Raw genomic sequence first — 25761 nt, forward strand, 5'->3', positions numbered from 1 at the left:
TTTTTTTTTTTACTTCTTTTTGTTTTTTTTGGTGTTTTTTTGTGTTTTTTTTTTTTTTTTGTGTTTTTTGTTTTTTTTTGAGTTTTTAAAACCAAACAATCCTATCCTATTGCTATGGCTATTTTCTAGCCAAGTATCAAAGGAAGCACACTACTATGCCAGATGAGATGACACTGAGTTATTGCCTAATAGAAATCCAACCCCTACTGAATTTTGCCACTTCGGCCTTTGCTATGGATATGTGCGCCACTAAGCGCAGAACACAGCGGTCGCAAGTCTCACTACAAATTGCTCAGAATTGGCAAGTACATGCACTGCAGAAACTACAGCCACCAGCAGATCAACCAGAAATCAAATATATAGAACGCTACTGTAGGCTTCAAGAAGCTGTTTGTATTCTCCTATGGCTATTTTCTAGCCAAGTATCAAAGGAAGCACACTACTATGCCAGATGAGATGACACTGAGTTATTGCCTAATAGAAATCCAACCCCTACTGAATTTTGCCACTTCGGCCTTTGCTATGGATATGTGCGCCACTAAGCGCAGAACACAGCGGTCGCAAGTCTCACTACAAATTGCTCAGAATTGGCAAGTACATGCACTGCAGAAACTACAGCCACCAGCAGATCAACCAGAAATCAAATATATAGAACGCTACTGTAGGCTTCAAGAAGCTGTTTGTATTCTCCTATGGCTATTTTCTAGCCAAGTATCAAAGGAAGCACACTACTATGCCAGATGAGATGACACTGAGTTATTGCCTAATAGAAATCCAACCCCTACTGAATTTTGCCACTTCGGCCTTTGCTATGGATATGTGCGCCACTAAGCGCAGAACACAGCGGTCGCAAGTCTCACTACAAATTGCTCAGAATTGGCAAGTACATGCACTGCAGAAACTACAGCCACCAGCAGATCAACCAGAAATCAAATATATAGAACGCTACTGTAGGCTTCAAGAAGCTGTTTGTATTCTCCTATGGCTATTTTCTAGCCAAGTATCAAAGGAAGCACACTACTATGCCAGATGAGATGACACTGAGTTATTGCCTAATAGAAATCCAACCCCTACTGAATTTTGCCACTTCGGCCTTTGCTATGGATATGTGCGCCACTAAGCGCAGAACACAGCGGTCGCAAGTCTCACTACAAATTGCTCAGAATTGGCAAGTACATGCACTGCAGAAACTACAGCCACCAGCAGATCAACCAGAAATCAAATATATAGAACGCTACTGTAGGCTTCAAGAAGCTGTTTGTATTCTCCTATGGCTATTTTCTAGCCAAGTATCAAAGGAAGCACACTACTATGCCAGATGAGATGACACTGAGTTATTGCCTAATAGAAATCCAACCCCTACTGAATTTTGCCACTTCGGCCTTTGCTATGGATATGTGTGCCACTAAGAGCTAAACACAACGGTAGCAAGTCCCCCTGCTAATTCCTCACAAAATGGTAAAAGATGCAAATTAAAATAAAAAAAGTAGAACGTTATTGTAGCCCTAAGAAGGGCTGTTGGGTTCTTTGAGAATCACTCCTGCCTAACAGTAAGCTAATAGAACACCCTAACGCTTTCCCTGACCAGCAGCAGCTCTCTCCCTAGCGGCATCCAGAGACAGAATGATCCGAGCAGCGCGGCCAGCGGCTAGTCTATCCCAGGGTCACCTGATCTGGCCAGCCAACCACTGCTATCGACGTGTAAGGGTACCACGTCATGCTGGGTGGAGTGCAGAGTCTCCTGGCTTGTGATTGGCTCTGTTTCTGGCCGCCAAAAAGCAAAACGGCGGGAGCTGCCATTTTCTCGAGCGGGCGAAGTATTCGTCCGAGTAACGAGCAGTTTCGAGTACCCTAATGCTCGACCGAGCATCAAGCTCGGACGAGCATGTTCGCTCATCTCTATTCAACAAGCATTATGCATATTTAGCTTGACCTAACAAAAACTGTAAATATTTTTTATCTATAAAGCTTGATAATAAGGCTAGTTTTTTTCATAAGCTGAGAATACATTGGGAAAGCTCCCGTCGTATTCCCTCTAAACTTAGACCGGCAAATGGAGGATCCTGGGGAAAAAGCAGGATAGAAATATGCAGAAAGCTAAATTTTTCCATCATATTTCCTGCTGATGAGCGATAAATATGCCTAGTGGAGTTTACTGAAGTGTGAGGGGGGCAAATGTAGTGGTACTGAATCAACCCCAGTTTTAAAAGGACATCACCGGCAAAAACACTCCGGACATTGGCTGGAGCCAATCACTGGATGCTGCCAAAAGTTACTCCTCCCCCCACGTTCAGGAGGAAGGAGGAGGCAAAAGGCGATGTATCCCACTGTATACGCGTATAGTAGGATACGCCTGTGTCAAACATTATAAGGACATGTCAGGAATCCACCTGTTATGTCCTTACAACGTAGGTTAAAAAGAAGATGTGAACAAAGCCTGAACTATTTTTTTTTTCTAGAAGCTTTTTATAAGTAAACTGAGCCATTACCAAGTATATTCAACACAACTTTGTTTGGATGAACCCCTTGTTCTTATTATTGCTGGGTTAGACCCCAGAGATCACTTAAAGGGGTTTTTCTCATGAAGACAAGATTCTTAAATCTACTCAGGATAACAAAAATAACACATTCTCTAATTCAATAATAATAAAATTAATAAAAATACAGCATTTCACAGATATAATTCCCACCTGTCTCTATCAGCCCGGGTGTACATAATTTTGGATGCCCTGAGATCCAATCGTAAATCTTGTGACTTTAGGGTCTGGCAGGGCAGATTCTTCTCATGAATAGATTCTCCTATCTTACACTGCAGTGTCTCTGCATTGACCCCTCCTCTCTGCAATCTAAGACCAGCTTACACACACACACACAGACTCTAACACTTCCTGCTGGCAACCTGAGGAGACTAAATCTACAAGTTACAGGCAAGGTAAGATCTTTATATCAAGGGAGGGAGGCACAGCATTGCTGACTGTGTGTGTGTTATAGCTGAGATAGCAGAGCTGGCAGTGTCATTGTGCATTATATCCTTCTCTGATCTGTCTCATCTCTCTTTTTCGATGTGTCCGATACAAGTGAATGTTCGGAAGCTAAAAATTATAGTGTAAATAAACCCTGTACCCTGATAATCTAAGTACATTGTCAGCACACGGCATATCATTGCACAGAGGAAGCATGAAAAGTCTGCTTAGAGAGTCCCCACTCACACTCTGGGATATTACACTGAGCCTCACTGAGTGATAGGAGCTAAAACAGCAATACAACTGATTAAAATTGTAAAGTAAGGGATAAAAATGATGATTATTGTGTAAACATGACTAGGGGTTTAAAATTTGAGAACTTTCTTTCATGGATAGATGTGGATAAGGGAATGTGTCATAGGATGCTACATAATGATTGAGGCAGATATGAGATAAAAAGATTTACTAGACGTGAACCCAGCACATGATGATGTGACGCACATCACAACGATCCACCTGATCGCCTTGAACATCCAAATACAGGAAACTGTTCATTATACATTTACTGTAAGTTGTAAGTCTGCGCCGCCTCTGCCAGCATTAATTACCACTTACTGCCGTCCTTGCTGCTTGCTGTGTTATTCATACGTCTTTCCCTGTATTTTGGTTTTTTAAAGAGCCGCGTATAACAAGCACAAAAGCCTTTCTACCAGCCCACAAAGGAAGAATACTGGTTTAGTGACAAAAGAAGTTATGACTGAGCGACGTAAAAAGTAGAATATGTCATTTCTGCACAGAAGTGCTCCCCGGCAATGCATAAATTACTAATATTATAAACAGAGTCTAGAGTGGGGGTGGGGCGGGGGCTGTCAATGGTTTCTTAAACATACAGATTTTTATGGGTTTTCCCTGAAAATGGGAAGTTATTTGAAATGGTAATAACTTCTTTTATAAAGAAAACAGAAGTAACTGGTCCTTAGATCCTCACCTGATGGCTATATCTACCTCTGGCAGTAATTGGCAGGATTAGATTGGTGCTGGACCCTTCCAGTTTACCAATGTGATCAAATAACCTGGAGGTGGGGGGCTCAGAGAAACTCTGAGTCACCCCGTTGGAAGGAGATATGAAGGAAGAAACAGAGGAGCGCAACCTCGTGTGATATTGTAAACACAGTGGTAGGTGTGCACTAGTGATATAGTGGACTCTCACCTGATAGATGGTTCAAAAGGGCATATCACATACGCGGGTCCAAGCAGCCGGTCGCAGTAAGCCACGCTCCAAGTGCACAGGACCAGGATCCCGGGGGCGTGTAGATGAGATAGTCGAACGAGTCCCGAAGGGTAAAGGAAAGTTTGGACCGGCGCTATACTTGTGACATTAAAGTCGACTCAGATTGTCATTTAAAAGAATAAACGAATGACTTTATTTCTAAAACTACGCAACGCGTTTCTGCTCCGGACTGGAGCCTTCGTCAGGCATAACCAGGTTATGCCTGACGAAGGCTCCAGTCCGGAGCAGAAACGCGTTGCGTAGTTTTAGAAATAAAGTCATTCGTTTATTCTTTTAAATGACAATCTGAGTCGACTTTAATGTCACAAGTATAGCGCCGGTCCAAACTTTCCTTTACCCTTCGGGACTCGTTCGACTATCTCAGTTTACCAATGTAAAATGGATCACCAATCCGAAGGGTAGTTGACAAATTTTGAAAACCCCTAATAATTTATTTAACTGGAAGTTCAACTGATCAATCTCAGTAATTTATTAAGCAAATTTACCTGTCATGTTATGGACACATAGCTATTGAGCTCATTACGAGACACAGCTCTGACATGTCTGCCCCTCTTCGTCAGGACACAATGTAGGGGATTTATTAAAGCTTGTATACCTGAAAACAACCGTACTAGCCGTGATTTAGTAACCCTGACACACAGCCAGATGCTTCTACTAATCCACCCTCTTTGCCATATGAGTGGAGAGGTGGTTTGGGGCCAAACAGTGGGTTGGCTGGGACAGGGATGTTGTGATAGCCTGTACCATGTTCAGACATGGGCCAAAGTCCAGTTCTACATAAGGCAGCACCTGGCTTAGAACTGAGCATAGCCCATGTTGCACTCGACAATTGTTTCCACACCACTGGGTATCTATTATGAGGCCAGAGCCTCCTAAAAGATCCGCCAGGTGCCAGGGGGTGGGGTTTGGATCATTTTGGAAGTAATGTATAAAATTTTGATACTCTAATGAAATTTCAAGAACTGTACAAGGCACAATACTGTACTTGGTGAGACATGATGAGACCCTAATGCTCATCTGATAAGTAATCTTGGACGAACCCTTTCATTGTAGCGAAGAGATCTTAAAACCCTTGGAAAATTAGATGAAGAATAGAGAAAGTCGATTTTAATATTGATTAAAGTTTTATACTTTTACCAAAAATTTTAGCACTTTTTAAAAATTAGGGGAGTAGACAACAAATGGCAGTAAAATCACTATTTTAGTCCTACAACTGAATAAAAAAGAGGATACAATTATCAATAGACTTGTTTTCAGGAGGGGAGAATTTTCTTAAGAAATTGTGAAGAGGTCATGATTAGTGTTAAGCAGACCCAAACCCTTGCACGCCGCCATTTACGCTAGGATTGACGTCGCTTTGTCAGCTCCAACAATATGAACTTATTTCACATTTTCATGTTGCTCTATTTAATATGTTTTTATATAGGTAGGAAGATGTGACATGTCCTGTAGTTTATGGAATATTCCAAACCACATGAAAGTCTAAACACCTGTAAACAAGAATATTTTTGTGCATATCCCTAAAACATAATTCAAATAGTTGCTGATCAGCCATTGCAGTAAACATATGAATATTGTCAGGCACTACCTGAGACTTCCTCTTGGTGGTATTATTCTTCTTTTGGTCCAGATTTCAATTTCGGGAATCAGCGAAGAAAGTTGCTGAGTCTTGTGTTTCTTAATTTCTGCTATTCTAGTTTAATTTCATTGTCTAGAAAATAAGAAATTTCAATTAAAAATCATTCAGTGTTGTATAAAATAGGTAAAGTAGGTAATTCTTTTAAAATAAATGATATTTTTGTAAGATGAGTTAATTCATACTTCAAGTGATCCATTAAAAAGCATTTTTTATGGAAAAGCATTCTTTACTGTTTCGTACCCTTAATTACTTTACTCCCCATACAGTTGATTACGAGGAGTAGGAGTAGACCTACATGGTTTCAACAAACTTTGCATAGATCAATAGTTCAAGTACAGTGGGTATGGAAAGTATTCAGACCCCTTTAAATATTTCACTCTTTGTTTCATTGCAGCCAATTAGTAAGATCAAAAAAGTTTTTTTTTTGCTCATTACTGTACACTCTGCCCCTATCTTGACAGAATAAAACAAAAATGTGAATATTTTTGCTAATTTATTAAACAAGAAAAACTGAAATATCTTATGGTCAAAAGTATATAGCCCCTGTGCTCAGTATTGAGTAGATGCAGCTTTGAAGATAATACAGACTTGAGTCTTCTTGGGAAGATGCAACACATTTTCACACCTGGATTTGATCCTCTTCCTATTCCTTGCAGATCGTCTCCAGTTCTATCAGGTTGTATGGTGACGTTGGTGGAAGTCACTTTCAAGTCTCTCCAGAGATGCTCCATTGGGTTTAGGTCCGGGCTCTGGCTGGGCCAGTCAGGAATGGTCACAGAGATGTTCTGAAGCCACTGCTTTGTTATTTTAGACGTGTGCTTCGATCATAGTCTTGTTGGAAGGGGAACCTTCGGCCCAGTCTGAGGTCCAGAGCTCTGGAAGAGGTTTTCATCCAGGATATCTGGGTACTTGGCCGCATTCATCTTTCCTTCAATTGAAACCAATCATCCTATCCCTGTTCCGAAAGCATGATGCTGCCACTTCCATGTGTCATTGCTGGAATTGTATTTGGCAGGTGATGAGCAGCACCTGGTTGTCTCCACATATAACATTGAGAATTAACACCAAAAAGTTAAATCTTCGTCTCATCAGACCAGAGAATCTTATTTCTCATAGTCTTGGATCCTTTCATCTGTCTTTTTGCAAACAGTATGTAGGTTTCATATGTCTTCCACTGAGGAGAAGCATACTCTGCCATTGATCTCCAACTGGTGGAGGCTGCCGTGATAATTTACTTAATAATTAATTAGTCAAGGTAACTAGGTCTTCAGCCTTATTTAGGAAACCTTACAACTATACACAGAGGCTGCAGAGGGAAAAATGTTATGTTGCAGAACATAAGTCACACAATGGTATTGATTCAGGCAAAGTTGGTTAAAAAGTCATGTACACCACAATATGCACAGATGTCATCTCCAGGAGACAATAAAGAAAACTTACATTTTAGGACTATCTTCCACAAACAAGTACTTTCAAGTTACTTGTGCATCTTTAGGGCAAACTTCCCAACAACTAAAAAGGGTCTGATATTAGATGTACCAATGCCAATAAGAGGTGTCTAGATTTGTGATGATGGGAGATCGTAGCTGATCTGGGCCCCCATCGACGGCAGATCAAATTTGACGGTATTTGCCAAAAATATCAGGAATTTGCCAGGAATTTGGATGCTAAACAAGTAGAGAAGAGTGGACCCAATGGGCTTTGGGTTAAGCTAAAAAAAAGATTCAGGTACCTTGAATAAAGTTTTGGTTCAGGTACCTCCATATGTTAACGCTATAAATGCAACCAGCAGAGCCACCAGTGGCATTTAAAGGGTTAACAGGTGCTACCACCGGGATTGTTACTGGCCAGGGTGAGACTGAATGCCAAAAGTCAGATTTCTGGCTGATGCCTGGATTCAGACCCGGACATTGCGTTGTGAGCTTGCTCATCCCTATACACAAGCTTAATAATAGGACCTGGGGTCGACAGATTAACTTTTAAGAATGATCTAGGGTTCTGGCTCAATTTGCTAAAAAAAAAAAATTGTCCTTGTGTTTTATTTCTAAGGTGATTTGCATATAAGTGAGCTTAACGTCATGGAAAAGGATACAGTATCACTTATGGAAGAGGGTTCACTTATTTATATTAAATTTTTTTCGCCAACAATAGCTATTGGTCACTGACATCAAAGCTTGTCCTGTCTCAAATCTCTGCTTCTTCGCTACCATATTGAGTCTAGTCAGACAACCCAGGACACTTTGCATAAAAATTCAGCCCTTCCAGCATTGCTCAATACTTCATAAGAATGAAAGCTGCAACAATATCCTGGAATTAATCCTTTCAGCGGCAAACCGAAGAAAAGATCATTTGCAGACAATTTTATGTCCGCCTTGCAAAAATGAATATTGGGAAACATAAAGGTGGATTGATTAGCTGCTTCAATGATTCCTTCTCATGAGGAGGATAAAATTTAAGGATGCTAATAAAATGAATCCATAGCAATAGCATACGACATATTAATGAGACTGAAGACTGTTAACGGTTCCTTTAAGGAGAACGTAAGATGGAAATAAATTGTAGAGTAAAAAAATATATTTTGTTCATGTCTGATATGTTTGCACATTCATCAACGATGCCAACTTGCACATAGCGCCATCACACCTTGGGTATAAGCATATGTGGCAAGGATGGTTTATAATGCAGAGCCGTACGTGAGCTGTGGAGGGTGAAATTATAGTCTGAATTGCTCCTGGCATCTGTGGGACTGTCCAAAAACAGGAGTAACAAGCATGAATATTTTTAATAATTTTTGACCCAGGCATCATGGTTCATGGGGGTTATGGTTTGTAATGGCCATCAATTTCTGTCCAAAGAGAAATAGACTTGTGTATCAGTACTCATCAATATGGAGTGTACATACCAAAGAGCAGTGATGGTGAACCTTTTAGAGGCCGAATGTGCAAACTGTAGACCAATAACCCACATATTTATCATAATGTGCCGACACAACAATTTAATCAGCAACATATTGCTCCCTGCTCTGTAACAGCTTTCAATCATTTTGGCATCTTGAAGACACCAATACTGTTGAAAGAAGAAGAGAAAATTTGGATTATCATTGGCTAACTTCAAGGGTCCTTTTGAACATGCCGGATGTCCACGCACTCCATGGTCCTCCTATGGTCCCAGGAAGCCCAGAAAGTGTTGCTTTACAAAGTACTGAAAGCAGCACATCATGGGTTACCTAGGACGGCAGGAGAATGCATTGAGTCACTCAACTTGTCTGGCAAACTCTGTGCTGTGGTGACAAATTTAGCCAAAAAATACTGCACCCCTCTAATTTTTGGATACTAAGTCTAACTACACTCTAAGTGATGGTTTATAGGTATTAAATGTGTTTTTTCATTACAATAATTGGGGGAAGACTTAAACTGGGGTTTTTTACTTATTGTATTGATTCCCTATCGGTCTGATTCTCTGCTGTACTCTACTTCTTACACCTGTCCCAACACGACAGTAACTGCCCGGGATCTAACACTCAGTCAATCAATGGTCTCAATAAGGTCCCCTGTAAGCAATTCATAGGGGAAATTATAAATTGAATGAAAGGAGGAAACAAATAGGGCAAAGTGACTGATAGTATACACCACAAGGCTCAGCTTCATTATCTGCTCTGATGAAACGGATGAAGACTTCAATCTGGTCTTAAAAATATCTAACTAATAAAAATCATTGTCATATGGTTCTGTGCTGGTGGAAAAATGACTATTATTTGGATGATATAATAAATCTACTGCAAGTATTGATACTGGATTGTAAAATATTGGAAAAACATGTCGGCTTTGTTCCAGCAACTGAGCTGTAATTCCCTGTGGGCCGCGTTCTTCGTTGCGTCTGTGTTCCAGAAAGCTTATATGAGAACTAATAAAGATGTCATAATGGCTAAGGGGCTGATCTCATGCTATGTATATCCTCTTCTTAATGCATTTTCTGGAAAAGAAGCTAAAGTACACCTTCAAAGAGAGGCTACAACCTGAATAAGGTACATCGCCATAATTTTCAATTCTACCGGTGAGAGGTTACCATGGCTGTTAGGCCTCATGCACACAAATGTATGCTCGTTGGGCTGTTGACTGGGTAAGTATACAGTCGAGTGCAGAAGAGAGTAGGGGTGACCGTTCCTTACCCCTAACCTCTCCATAGTAAGCCGGCTAGTTGGGGGCCAGGATCAGGCCACAAATTCTGCGGTCTAATCATGGGCCCCCATACATTTGTGTTCCTTAGGCCTTAAATTGCTAAACTGACTCTCCTGTAGCGAGGACGATTTGGATGTGAGCCCATCATGATATTCAGCTCTCTTCCTGATGACTCAAACTTTAAGATTCTGTATTTGATAACATTACATTTCAATGACTGTCACATGCCCTGAAGATGCATCGTATAATAATGCAAAGCCTTGGATCAGGACAGACTATATCAGACTCAACGGAGCTGCTAAATTTTCAATGGAAAATATCCATCTTTTAATACCGGAGAGATTGTGCGGCTGTATTTGAGAATTTCCTTTCATAGTTGTAAGCAGCGAGAATGGAGAATCTTCCCTCTACAAACCTTTGATCCCATCTCATGTCATCTCTACCTGGGCAAGGTCACTTGAAGAACAGCTCATCCTTTCCAGCCAAAGGTTATTTATGTGTGTCACTTTAATGAGGATATTATTGTAGCATCTTTTTGGCCAACTAATCCCCAGGTAATCCAAGGAATCACCAGCTGCATATATTAGATGCAGGCAGAGTGTTATCTATCTATGTCAGAGGCTCAGAAGAATATAGTGGCTTACAATTATTTGTCCTTTACGCGGGTCACAGGAAAGACAATCGGGTTACCATGCTCTTACAGGCAAGATTGATAGACTGAATGATTATTAGGATCCACATGGGAGATGGAGACTGAATAAAAGAAACAATAAAGTTTCCTTCTGTAAGACGCTTTATGATATTTTTACAAGACAACATCAAGCGGGAATAATCAGGGCAAACAATGGCTATAATTCAATGCTCAATTGTTAATATTTACATATTTTCATCTGTTAAAAAACAAAATTGGACTTTTAGTGTTTCTTTTTGAAAAAGAAAAAAAGAAAAAAGCTGAAAAAAATTGTTAAACAATATTTGTAGAAATATTGAATATGTGGGATAGGTTTTTTCACTAATGAAACAAATATATTTAAAAATAACATTTAGACAATTTCATGCAACCATATTTTGTACTGTCTCTCCAGCACTGCATTTTTCTAGTATTTGTTTTGGTTGAAAATGGCTAATTTTGTGTTTAATCATACAGAAAATAAAACATAAGATGGAAATATGTAAAAATTAAATAAAGAAAATGTTGACTTTGAAAATTAGTTTATACATTTAAAAAAGTAAATATTTGAATGTGAAATTAAAAAAAAGTTTTACATGATCCCTCCATTTCTTATTAACAATCATACTTAAGGACACCCGACTTTCAGACAACCTCTAGTTAAAGACCAACCCCTCTGCCCACTGTGACCTCTGGGGAAGTCTCTGAATGCTTTACTTTAGTCCCAGACTGCAATGCTCAGCTGTAAGGTGTCTGTAATGAAGCTTTATTGATCATCCTTGGTCCCATTACAGCAAAAAATTTTGAAACTCAAATTGTCACTGGATCTACAATTATAAAATATACAGTTTCGACTTACATACAAATTCAACTTAAAAACAAACCTATGGAACCTATCTTGTACGTAACCCAGGGACTGCCTGTAATCTTTAAATGTATTTGTCATATTAAGGACCCATTCACACAGTTGGGTCCTTTGCACATCCACAAAAACACATTGGCCCAGATCTATCATTCTTTCTGCATCAGTTTCGGTTGTATTTTGCAGTGAAAAGAACGTCTTGCACATGTAATAATGTATGTATTTGCACATGTAAAAATGTATTTATGCTAGTTTTGTGTCGCGGCTGTACTGTGTCCGACACGCCAAAAAATGAGCACCTAAAGGGGTGTGTTAGTGCTTAGTCGGAGCTTGCAACACATTTAATACAGCGTTGTGAAATAATATGCTCTATATTAAAGGTGCACCTAAAAAAGATGGAGCACACTTTCCAAGCAGTGCAGAGGGCACCAGATAATTCAAGACCGTGCCCCAGTATTTAATAATAGTAGTTTGCACTACCTATAATAAATCTGGGCCATTAGTTTTTATTTGATTTTATATTTGTATTGCAATCACATCCACTTTATACTTTGTACATGAAGTCTCAGCCTGGAGGACCTCTCCTTTCCTGCATCGCATAGAAAACCAACAGATTTGTGTAATACTTCATCTCACCTGTGGTGTCACTGCAGAAAAATGAAATAGTTTCTTCCAGATTCCAGACAACTGGGTCCTAACAGCGTCATGAGCTTATGAGCAAACATGTAGGGATTGTCTAAAAGTGGACCAGCCCTATAAAATGTTGTTTTTCATTCTTCTTTTATGGGTTTTCAGGTTTTATGGGGTATAGTATATGGAAGCCATGGTCAATCATTGACCATATGTCATAACTACATTCCAAATGGACACTATGATGGTGATATGAACAGGGAAAAAAGATACCTTAAAAATATGAAAAAATATACATTTTTTTCACCTTTCTACTCAAACTGCTTCAAGAAACAAAATCCAACATGTCAACATGAACGGCACAAAATATCTCCTCTTCCTATGTCACACAGACCTAGTAGTGCAATGAAGTATGATAAACTTGGCACTACAGACAAATACGGGGTAGACATCTCACTCTTGATGACAAGTTTAGCTCGAACATGATCAATAATTCAAAGAGCGAGTTCTTTCCAGATGTCAATTTAAAATTAATGAGCGAAAGCTGCGTCTTGCATTAAGCCAGACTTGGGATGCCATTTTTAGTATTCAAAAGGGAAGATTGAGAACCATCTCTGGTTCATCTGAAAAAGTTATTTCTAGCATCTAGAATCCCTATTAAACATGGAAGTATTTTTACATGAAATCATAAGAAATAACAACTCCCACAACGTCCATGCTGGTGGCTGACACTGTACTCCATCATGTCCATACTAGTAGATGACGCTCTGGACTAATTGATATTGATGAGATTTGTATTTGCTAGAAATGAGTTCTTGTAGGCTTAAAATCTTTTCCCAGGAAGCCCCTTTAGGGTCCAATCACAGAGCAAATATATCTCGTAATGTTTATATTCACAACAATGACAGTATCAACAATTAACACATGTGAAACAATATGTGTCACAATTAACACTTAGAAATTGCACTAATTACCGTATTTTTCGGACTATAGGGCGCACAAAAAATCCTTTGATTTTCTCAGAAATCAAAGGTGCGCCTTATACTCCAGTGCGCCTTGTATATGAACCGTACTTACAGACAACAGCTGCCTTGAACTGTGCACAGGTCTGCCACCTGCTGGTCATTCATCCTTATAATCAAGTGCACCTTATAATCCGGTGCGCCTTATATATGAACCTAGATGTCTTAGCAGGCATTTATTGATGGTGCGCCTTATAATCCGGTGCATCTTATAGTCCGAAAAATACTGTATGTTGTAGTTTTGCACAGCAATGTGTTCCCACTTTATTGGTTATGATTAAATCTATTGGCAAAAAAATCATAAGTTATGCATATGTAAAAAATGGGGAGATTCATTATGCCTTCACCGATTTCTGGCGGAGAAAGCACATAAATCTTCCTCTTTTCTCCGACATGCACACCACTTTAGGAAGCAGGCAGGGAACGGTCAGGTGCCTGAATGGCCAGCCCACCGGAGACTTGAGCAGAAGACTTCCCCCGATCACACCTGGTTTAAACGAGTCCGACCTGGCGGAGATTGCACCAGTATTTACTAAACAGCCGGAGTCTCTTTGGAGAGCTGGAACGCCAGTGAGGGTAATTTTAAGACTGAGGTTTAAAACACCAGTCTTAATTAATTCACCCTATAGATTTTGCAACACATTATTGTAGATAGATTGATAGATAGGTGAATACACTTGGAAATGTCAGAGCAGGACAACTAGCAAAGCAAAAAAAGGATGAAGGGGCGCAAGAACAGACAGCAGGTTCCTAAGAAATATGTGCTTCAATAGTGCCGATTCTCTGAGAAAGCTTCGAAAGCCTCAGTTGTATGGAATAGAACCCACAGACACATGCACTTTAATTTTGCTTTGGTGTACTACTTATTTTCTTAGCACAGAGAGATACATAGATGTAGATACATCATAAAGCAAATAGCTGCACTCCAAGCTTCAGTTCAAAGACTCCAGACCCACAGGAGCCGAAACGTTGCGATGGTCACCTGTGAATAAACTAGTGCACAGCATTTTGAAGTGAAGTCAGGAGTGCTGGAATTTTTTTTTTTTGCTTTCTATCTGAAGGGATTTTTTTCACATCCTGGGCCTTGTACCTGCCTAACTGAATAGCATTATGCAGCACTTTTATTATGTAGATAGATATTGTAAATAGCATACTGCAAAATATTAACCTGCCATCAGGATTCTGCATTTTGACCTAGGTTGTTTAATACTAAATACTGATCTTCTTTTATAACAAACATTGTTAGTTCCATTCAGTTTTAAAAGTATATAAAATTAGATCTGTCTCCCTGCCTGCAAAGAAGATCGTCTTGGGGTGTCTGTGCAAGTTTACAGGGCCCTGTATCATCAACGCTCGGGTGAGCATCCAGATGGGTGCAGGTGTCAGGAGGAGTGAAAGCTCCTTACCCCTCCCCTCTCCATATAAAGATGAGTTATACACTAAAATAAAGGCCATGTCCTATATTTTTCCATGCACGGTCACTGACGTGACATAGACGTCTATGGGGCATGTGGGTGACTGGGTGACATAGACGTCTATGGGGCCTATGAATTTGCCGCCGGATCACGGTCCCCATTAAGTTTGTGTGCACGAGGTCTTAGGCTACAAGACAACTGTTTAAAACTTTTGGCAAGTTTTCAAAATTCAGAGGTTATAAGCTACTTAAATATATATTTTGTGTATTTTGAAAATTTTAATTTGATAATGTTCTTTGGAGTAGGAACCATTTTTTGCGGCTCACAACACCACAGGCACGCCGTACGTCTGAATGCCACCCCTGTATCCGATTCCGGAATAATTGATGATCTGTCTCTCATACTGTGTTATATACTGTACAATGTTTTGTGTGAATTATGTCAATTGTGAATTAAAAGTCACCCATTTCATCTCCCCTTATCATGTAATGTTTTCTCCCCTGGTCTACAATTGTGGCACATCCTCAGATTTCCATCACGTTGCCTCTGTAATTGGATGAGCTGTGAAAACAATTTGTGGATGTGAAAACTGCATATTAAAATATAGGTTACATGGGGGAAAAAATCTAAATCTGTTTTGTACACATGAGATAACAGGGGCTGAGGGCAATGAGCCTATTTTAAGCAAATGTCAAAAGAAAATCTCTGATATTTGGTTGTGGGCTTCTACTTTTCACACAGGCATTTCCTAAATCCATGTTTGATGAGATTCCTCTGCTATAAATTCAGCAAATTCCCTCTAGTCTGGAGCGGCACAGAGTGTGCTTCATGAAAATGTCATCTGCCAGGACTGCAATTACTTATACTCTACCAATCATGTGCGCGATGCCCGAATTCAGGTGAGCATGAGAACCGGCAATCAAGACTCTGGAATTGAGAACAAAGCCATTTTCTTAGATTCGCCATCAACAAAACCATCATGGCCTTAATTACACGGCGAGTGTCAGGACCAGATGCTGTAAGTTGTATTATTATACAGCAGAGCCTTAAATCAGCCTCGTATTGATGAACTACGGAAATAAGAAAACTACGGAATGGAATCCGTAACTAAGACATAGGGAAGTGGCGACTAAATAGGTCAACTTAGTTGGGATGTAGAAACATATCGCCATGTCCTATGAATAATGCTTGTCTCACTGCAAATTCCCACAGATAACCAGAAACTACTGAACTTTTTAGGGAAATATGGAGGATATGTAACCAAGGTCAAATAGATATGAGGACCATCCATTGGTAGGACAGGATTCTGGGTTACTGTTTCCTTTCCGCAAGGTTTCTACATCTGGAGTAGAGATGAGTGAATCTATTCGTCACTTTATAAATACAGCCTGAGCCTGACATTTTTAAGACACCAAAGCAAAGCCTAATCTATTTGTCTTCGCTTTGGAAAAAAAAAACATAAATTGGCGCCTAGATATTCCATTAATCATTCATTAGTGCTTAGGGAGGGAGAAGGATAAGGAAAAAAGTAAAAATTAACAAAATAGGCCCCATTCCAATTTCTAGAATATTTGGAGCAATAATGGTTTGGGAGGAAACGATTCTGACCTGAACAAAAAAATTTGTGAATATTGTATCTTGAATGATTTGACAAGAATCTTGAATGATTTGACAGGATGGTTACTATGTCTCCATGTAGAAGCCACCTTTGGAAGTATCTTACTTCAAAAAATCCAGATATTTTGAACCAAAACAGATATTAAAATACTAATTATGGCAAGCAATTCCTGAGACAATTCTTGTGTTCTTTGATCTATAATAAATTTTTCAATATGAAAAATTTTCCATTAATCCAACATGGCGTCTTCAAGAAAGTTGGTCATATTCCAGCCTAAAAGATGGGCACCATGATGCTTGCTGGAGTCTTCAATTATGACATTTTGAATTCAAATGATGTCCCATGGCTTTGGAATCATCTTATACATAATAATATAAGGAAAAATACTAGTGTGCCCCTTTAATTCCCCAGCATAAACACAGTCACTATAATGTTGCCTTTATGAATCTTAGTGAAACATGAAACACTTAGTAATAACCCGGAGAGGGAGCAGAATAATAACACTCGGTAATGCATTGCAAAAAATGTTAAAGACCAAATTAATAAAAGAAAATCTAATTTTGTGATTTTTTTTTTCATAGCATCAGAAGCTCCTTTTGTGCAAATGGAATTGTTAAAACCTAATAAATGTAGGGATGCTGTAGCTGTTGGCAATATTAATAAATCCTAGACAAAAAAAATTACAGTGTGATCAACTGCACTTACTGCACAAGCTAAAAATGGGAAATCAATAGCTCCGAATATTTTGAAAATTAAAATTGCATATTTTTTTTCTGCTGTTGATTTTCTCAGTGTAATTTCTGTGAATAATCACACAGGCTTTTAATGAGGCTGGAGGTGATAGTGTCTATGCTTGCTTATCGGCAGTACAAGGCATATAAATTGTCTTTAAATTATAAATTGTTTGTGAGTGCTGCCACCACTAGAGGGAGCTTTGACTGATATTTAGGTCGGCTCTGTGTCTGCTGAGCAATAAGAAGTCTATGCTGCTGTCTAAGTTCTGTGGTGCCTTAAAAAGCTGCCTGGCCTCCATGAATCTGATATTATAGTATATAATAATTATAATTCAGAAATACCACTCATACATTTCACAAAATTGCACTTTTTTATCTTCTCTTTTCAATAAAATATATCTGTATACATTTCCTTATCCTAAATATCACATTTCTCCCACTAATTCACATTTACAACCGTAATCATAACCGATATTTCCTAACTCTAACCTTATAAATTGAATATCCAAAATTTCAAAAAGGCTCAAACACTATACCTATCGGTAAGTACCGTACAAAAACAAAATAGCTGGGGGGAAGGCGCAGGGGAACAAAGGTGAGAAAGTCCAAAAAACCCGGAAGAAGCCGTAGAGGCGAAACTCTGAGTCGGGCAAGGAGGACCGAATGTGTGTTTTGAATTTTACTGAAGGCCTTATTTTAATTTTTGTTTGTGAGTATATTGAATAAATTATTCAACATAATCAACAAAAAATTTGTCTGCACTATCGCGTGTTGTCTTTTCTTCCCTTTGGCGAGTGAACTGGAGTAACCCCGAAACTAGCGGAACAAACAGCAAGGTGGCAGGAGTTCCTAGTCGGAAGACAGAAGCCACGCACCGGGAACCGGCCGCTATCCGGGCGTCTCATCCAGCAAAGTCGGTAGAACGCTAACTAGGAGAGGACTCGAAGTACATGTATTTCTTTCATCGGAGAAAGGTACTGCAGAATCCGGTTTCATCCCGGTGCATCTTATGCACTTGGGACTAAGTGTAGAGCAGGCAAGGATGTAGATGCGGTGACCATTTGACTTTTTTTCCTGTTGAACCTTATAAATTACACTTTACTATCCGATTTATACAAGCATTACAAGAAAGGTTCTGCAGGTTTGTTCTTAAGTTGAATTTGTATGTAAGTCGGAACTGTATATTTTATAATTGTAACCCCAGCCAAATTTATTTAGTTTTTTCCGACAATTGAATTTTAAAAATGTTGGATTGTCATAAGAACCAGGATTAACAATAAATCTTTATAGCAGACACCACTGATAACTGTTATAGTAGCCTAAGGCTAAAGTACAGTAAATTACCAACATCCAGAAGGCTGTTTGTAACTAGGGGTTGTCTGTAATTCAGGTGTTCTTAAGTAGGGGGGAACCACCTGTTCATATTTCCCATTCCCCCTATTCATTTACATTCATTTTCTAACACTAACACATATTTTCTCAGTATAATAAATTCAAAAACCATAATAAATTTTACCCCTAACCCTGATACACTAATAAATTTTTCTGCAGACATTTTCTAACCCTAACCCTAATAAATACAAACATGTGACAAAGGAAGATGATGTCACTTTAGTACGAGGATATTATACATAAAATTTCACTGAGAACATAAACTACTGCATTCAAAACATAAAGACAAACAATAAGTGTTAGGATAGGAAAAATGTGCTAGGATTAAGATTTGGAATAGTAGTTAGAATTAGAAAATCAACTAGAGTAGGGTTAGGGAATGGGGATTTACTTATAATGAAGGATATAAAACATTGAATAAAGAGGTGGTGCTTGAGAGTGTTGGGTAGTGAAATATAAATAAAACGGGGGCAACAGCAGGTTTGGCCCCATCATTGTTGCATGAGAATCTCATTTCAATAAAAAAATCTCTTTAAACTGAAATATAATTTGGAAACATGAAAACTCTACATAATGCTGCTTTTACTTGGGGGGTAATTTGAAAGCTGGTGGACCCCCTTTATTGTACCTCTAATGACCATCCAAGCAATGTAACGCCAGCCTTATGTTCAATCATGAAACACTATGGGCAGGATTTTCCATCGTGTGCCAAGTGCTTGATCCTAATCCTTCCCCGCAAGTCATGCCATATATACCCAGAGCCTCCGGCCTTTTAATATATCCAGCACAACTGTGTAGCAGGATAATTCTAAGCCAGTCCTTACCAAGCGTAGAACTGTTCTATAATCTGCGCCTATTTTATTAATGGCTTGTGTATCTGTTTCTATAAATCACAGAAGCACAAGCTGATGAAATTTTTATCTTTATAATTCCCCCTGCTGGTGCTCCAACCTGTAGACCCGAATTGAACTGGTGGAGTTTTTTTAGTCTCCACCAGTTTTCCGGCTGAGACTCTACATGTGGCTGGTAGGTCACTCTAAAGCCTCTCCATCCCGATACGCTCAAAGTGCTGTGGTGTCATAGAAGCATGAAAACTGGTAGGGAAGAGATTAATATGCCTTCTCTACCATACATAAACATCTCCCCAATGTATACAGGTACTATAGAAACAAAGATAGGGGAATATGAATGACAATACCCCTGCAGCCACTTGAAGTAACTACCGGTAATATCTGGCAAAATATGACTCTTTTGTTTTCATTTTCAAATGATTTTAGTGGTGATTTTTTTTTATAGGTAAACGGGTGAGATTTCACATGAAAGAGGGAATTCTAGAAAAGATACTTTATACCCCACCTGAGGGGGCTAGTAGTTTAATGGGGTAAAATCTGGTAACTGTTTCCTTTTAACTTATTGGGGCAAATTTACTTACCTGGTCCTGTTGCGATCCCCGATCTGGCCAGTCTGACGAAGATGAAGTCCGGAGCGATTCACAAAGCTTTTGCGCCCAAGTTCATGCATCTGTTGCTTCTCCCGCCGAGGTCCGCTGGAGTTCACCTTCTTCTTCCCAGTGCTTGTAAGTGCGTATCTTGCGACACAATTCTAAATGTTAGATCCCGCCTGTTGTCCGAATCCGTCGGGTTGTCCGACGGCCCGCCCCTGATTTGTGTCGCGTGGAAGCCAGCGCCAATGCGCCAAAATCCGATCCCGTGTGACACAATCTCCGGCGTGATGCGGCGCAAAACGGAAATCGCCGGGAAACATGATAAAATGTGCTCCGCGGACCCTTAGTAAATGAGCCGCAATGAGTAGGTATGTGATAGTAATCTAAATATGGTAATAACTACCTCCCTACAGAGTGATAAAATCTACCCACACTGAGACTTTATGGTTTACACCCATGGATAATTATGTTATCCCATGTGACATGTCTGTGATATACTCATTTATATAAATAAAAATAAAAAATTTGTTGTTTTTATCTAGCTTCGTAACTAAAGTCTTGACTATGTTTTGGTGGTTGATAACTATTTAGGCCACCAGATTCTAGCATGAACTGTGACCATCACTCAGCCGCCTTTCAATACATCACTGGCTATTGATCGTACCAATGACTACACGGAGCACCGTGTACTGAGTATGGATTGTGCACCTACCATTAACTATATTGACGGTATCACTGACATGTGATAATCAGGTAATGAGCAGAATGTTCTTTGTCCACCAGGGAGTAGATGTTGAATATACTATTGACTAAAAGGAAGACGCGTTCATAGCAATTCTCTTTAACCATTCTCTCTGTTGGGTGTGCATAAATAAAATCCCAAAGCAATAGTCAATGTAGAAGATTTATGACACAAACATTCAACCTTGCCCATATTGTCCGTCATTACATTTTTGACTACATTTTTACATTTTGACAAATTTGTTCCAAGCACCTTGAGCTGAGATCCTTTACATGTAGTGGATTGCATGGTGCCAAGGATTTTGACCTTATCGGGGACTTCAAACTGGATAGAAGGTTTGGCTTAACATAACTTCAACAAAAGATGCTTGAATAGATTTGTCTGAAAAAGATTTAATTATGACATTACCAAAAGTTTTAGATTTTAGCAATTAAAACATTTTAGGATTCTGTTGAATTGCTCAAAAGCAAAGTCTTATTGTTTTGCTATTATCCCACATCGTGTGACTAGACTTACTGAAAGTCAGACAATGATGAAGAGGTAGCTTCCTTACTTAAGGTAGAGTTGGATGCAAAGTTTTCTTTTTCTTATCCTGGAAAACTTTTTTTCATATTCCTTATCCAGAATCTCTGGCAAGGCCTTAAAGCAGTGATGGTGAAACTTTTAGAGGCCGAGTGCCCAAACTACGACCAAGACCCACTTATTTATCGCAAAGTGCCAACACAGAAATTTAATTTGTGAATTATACTCCGTTTTCTGTCACAGCTTTCATTGATACCAGCACCCTGAGGACACCAATAAAGCAGAAAATAGAAGAAATTTGGATGATCATTGTAGCTTCCCTCCAGGGTCCCTAAACAGGAAGAATTGCCAGGGCCGGAGCAGGAGCTACAATGATGATCCAGATCTGTCCACACCTTCCCACTCCTCCAGTAGTCCCAGGTAGCACTGTCACTTTAAAATAGCTCTGTGCACAGCAAGTCCTGGGCTGTCTGGGACTGCAGGAAGATACCTGGAGTCATCTCTGGTGAAGGACTGAGTGCCCACAGAAAGGGCTCTGAGTGCCACCTCTGGCACCAATGCCATAGGTTAGCCACCACTGCCTTAAAGGAATGAAGAACTTACATTTTTTTAATGTAAATATTGGCAAGTGGTTCATGGAGTAGTCTCTCCTTGGAGCTGGAGCAAAAGCTACTTCATGCCCCAGTAGCCTGTGAAGATCCCAGCTACCAGCGTGTCTTTGTTGCAGTCCTTCCTGCAGCTGTGTGCCTTCATCTGTAAGACCAGAGGTCTGTGCATGCATGACTCTGCGTAGATAATCTATGTAGAGCGCCCACACATAGTAGTGCGGCTTCTGCAAGGGTTTACAGCTGCAGGATGAAGCACACTGGTAGGTGGGATTGACACAGGCTTTAGGTAATGGAGTAGCCTTTGCCCCAGCTCCATGGAGAGGCTACTCCACACCACAGTAGCCTCTGCTGATAGTTTGCATAAATTACCAAACTCAACCACATAGATTACCAAGCGACATCCTGAACCAGAACTTCTGACTGAAGTCCAGGTTTAGGGGGACCGAACCTGTGATGTTCGTAATGAATCTGAACATGGCAGGTTGAGGACCGCTTATCAATACATGAGACACTTCAATGCTATAGAAACTGCTTGGCAAGTATCCTTGTCAACTATAATACAAGCACAGGTCATATTTACAACATAGAAGAGCAGAATCAGCATCCAATGTTGTTTCTCAATCATGATTTATTCACCCGTGTACATGTATACACAGGGTGAGTCTTGTAGGATTTTCATAAATAATATATCACAAAGGTCCTAGAAGACCAAAATGTTACCTTCCTATATACAAGAGTGAATAAATCATGACTCGGTGGCAATGTTATTCAGGAATGTTTTTTCTTTGGGTTTATGTGGCTGCACACAACACAGCTCAAATGTATCCTCCAGAATGGTGATGTCTACTTCTATGGGCAATAAGTAATGGCGTAGTTGGGTTTCTGTTTTGATGTGATGTTTAATATGATCATTATACTGTATATGCTCATTGTTTTGTTGCCATCCATGTTAAAGGCTCCATCAGAATCCTCCATCACTGATCCAATTAAAAAATTGTAGCCAGACCCACTATAGAATCCAGTAACATAACAGCCAGGTGGAACCCAGAAGGACTTCATTATGGATTAGAAGGTCTATAGGGCATATGTTGGCATCTTGCACTGCTTTTACGATACTAAACTAAAGTTATCAATGGGATCTTATAGAATGGCAAGTGAAAGAGAACTTACAAATATGAGAGGGCAAAGTTCTTGGACCAAATGATTCTACAAACAAACTACATTTGTTTAAGAAAGAGGAAGACGTAGAATTGGAAATGTGTGAGATAATGAGCGGCTGTGGCACAGCTTGAATAGAATTGTCAGGGACAAAAATAGGAGCGATGACAACTCTTTATTTTCTATTGGTCTTATTATTCCAGAGAACAGTGAGCAGCACTAATAACAATATACTGCCTTAGTGTCTACATTATCACGGGTGGAAAAAACTTTATATGAAATGGGTGACTAATACACAGTATGCAGGGATAGGGGTAGAAGACCTCGGAGAGACATTGTGAATGGATGTGGTAGCACCATTAGACCAGCAGTGTGGAGTTTGTCTTCTATCACATCTCAAGATACTGTTTTGTTATAGGGCAGTGATAGCGAACCTTTTAGAAACCGAGTGCCCAAACTACAACCAAACCCCACTTATTTAAATGCAAAGTGCCAACATGGCAATTCAAGCAGTAACATGTTGCTAACTGTTTTGTCACGGCTTTTAATTATATCGACATCCTGAGGACACCAATACAGTTGAAAGAAAGAGAAGAAATTCAGATTATCATTGCAGCTTCCCTCCAGGGCCCCCTGAATAGGAAGAATTGTGGGGCCCAGAGCAGGAGTTTCAATAATAACGCAGCTTTGTCTGCACTTCTTTGCTCCTCCTGTAGTCCTAGACAGCTAAGGATATGTAGCTTTAATATAGCACTGATCACAGAACATCCTGGGTGGTCAGGGACTGCAGGAGGAGGTTTTGAGTCCAGTATGGAAAATCTGTGCTGGGATGATGGCGTGGGTGCCCACAGAGAGTACTTTGAGTGCCACCTCTGGCACCCGTGCCATAGGTTCGCCACCACTGTTACAGGGTATTTCTACCTACATATATAAAGGCTAAGAGACATTTCCCGGAATGAAATTCTAGTGAATCGACTGTCAGGTTTCTATTTGTTTCAAGATTTGCATAGTCCTGTGTGTACATGAGGAGTTAAACTATCACTAGGAATTATATGTTTTCTGCATTTTCTTGCATTTTTTTCCACTAAAGCCTACACCGTTCTTGAGCTGAGTGAGGAGACCTGGCTGCTGTGGCACAGAGGAGATATGAAATTGAGTAAGGGGGTTTTACAGCTTAGGATAAGTCATCAAGATCGACGGAGGTCCATCACTCAGGACTAGCTCAAGTGCCAGAAGCATGTCAACATACAGTACCAGAAGAATATCACTAGAATATCAGAAGCCTGAGCTGTATAACTGCAGCCAAGCTCACTTTAACTTAAATGGTAGTCACCCAGACAAACCACTACACAGAAAAAAGTGCTGTTCTCATAAATCTGTTCTATGCCATGTTTTACAGCAATAGTCCTCTGATTTTGATGAGCATTTGTAATGCAGGGTCTAGGAACAGACTATGGACATAGATAAGGACAGTGAGCACTCACCACACTTACCCTGCCTACTTACTAGAAACCATCCTAAATGAAGGACAGTAACTGGGTGATGATCCCTCCCTGCAGTAAAGTACAAACAAAACATACAAAGCAAAGTATGGTCATAAGAGCCGGGTCACAACAGAAAGAGCAAACAAAGCACCAATGCGACAGACAAAAGAGAAACCAGGATACTGGGCAGAGGATGTTAAACCTTTCCTGTGGATAGCTCAAAATGTAAAATCTGGAATCCGTTTTTAAATAAAGCAAGATTGGTAAGTTGGAAAACAACTAACAATTTAAAGCCTGCTCTAAAATAATGATAAAAGTTGCGGTGATACTTTAGAATTTCTGCATAGAACTCTTCACGCTGATGTTTTTGTCATTCCATCCCTAATGTTTTTGCTTTTATGACAGCAAAAGTAGTGTTGCATTCGAACACCATCCTTGTCATTGAAACCACCCGAACCCTGATGGAAATGTGACAGACCTATTATAAGTCAATGGGATGTCAGGATTTGTCGCGATTCATTTAAAAACTCATCCATCATAGCTGTCTAGGATCCAACATGACTAGTAGCCTCTGAAATGTGAACACAACCAAATTTATTATCAATTATACAGCTCGTGTATAAGTTAGATTTGTCCTTCATAACATACACTTTGGTGTGGAGCATTTTTAATAATTTATAGAAGATCTAGAAACCAGGCTGTTAAAGTACCTGGACTGCCCACCATAAATATACACCAGGGGGGATTCCTTAGTATGTTAATATAACCTATACAACCCTTTCATAGACCCATTTAAAGTGTTTTCCATGAATGAGAAACTCCAAGGGGCTACTGCCAGGTTGGGAAAAAAGAACACATACTTATCCTACTCTGGCTGGTTTGTGTGTCCTTCCATTACTTCTGGTTTTCCGGCCTACTTTTAACAGGAATTTTCAGAGGGTCAAGGGTTCCTTGGACCAAGGGACAACAAAGGAGGTGAAGTCCCCTGGAAAACAGAAGTGACATCCTGTGTTCCTGAGGAGGACACTGAGTGGAAGAAGCAGGTCCTGTGACCACTTTCCAGGAAGACATAGGCTTGAAAATTGGATGTACAGTAGCGATGCGGTAACTGAGAGCCAAAGTAGTAGTTCTTTTTTTCATGATCTACCATCAGATTGACTTAGAACTTTATCTCCTAGGAGCTTCTTTTTTATAATCTGGAAGGTCATGATTGCGCAGAAAAAATATAATATGTAAATAAAGAGAACCTGTAATCTGGAATTGTCCTTTTAAACCACTACTAGTATATTGTCAGGAAGTGTAACACCTTCAAGTTTTTGTTCCTTTCATGGTCCAGTGTGGTGGCAACATCCAAAAACTCAGTTTTGAAGTGAAATGTAAATTGATTGT

At 39.7% G+C, this 25761-nt stretch overlaps 1 protein-coding gene across 8 annotated transcripts in view; it reads right to left on the minus strand.

Moving 5' to 3' along the window:
- The window catches only part of MYT1L (myelin transcription factor 1 like), a 325893-nt gene that overhangs the window by 213813 nt on the left and 86319 nt on the right, over positions 1-25761 (minus strand). For 6 of the 8 annotated variants that reach the window (XM_072143494.1, XM_072143493.1, XM_072143492.1 and 3 more), the window contains one exon: positions 5843-5965. The exons of the other annotated variants lie outside the window; for them this stretch is intronic. The gene's annotated coding sequence lies outside the window, so the exon portion shown is untranslated. The remainder of the gene's footprint in view (positions 1-5842; positions 5966-25761) is intronic. 8 annotated transcript variants of the gene reach the window in all.

The sequence above is a fragment of the Engystomops pustulosus genome, chromosome 3 (assembly GCF_040894005.1).
Source record: "Engystomops pustulosus chromosome 3, aEngPut4.maternal, whole genome shotgun sequence".
NCBI lineage: Eukaryota > Metazoa > Chordata > Amphibia > Anura > Leptodactylidae > Engystomops > Engystomops pustulosus.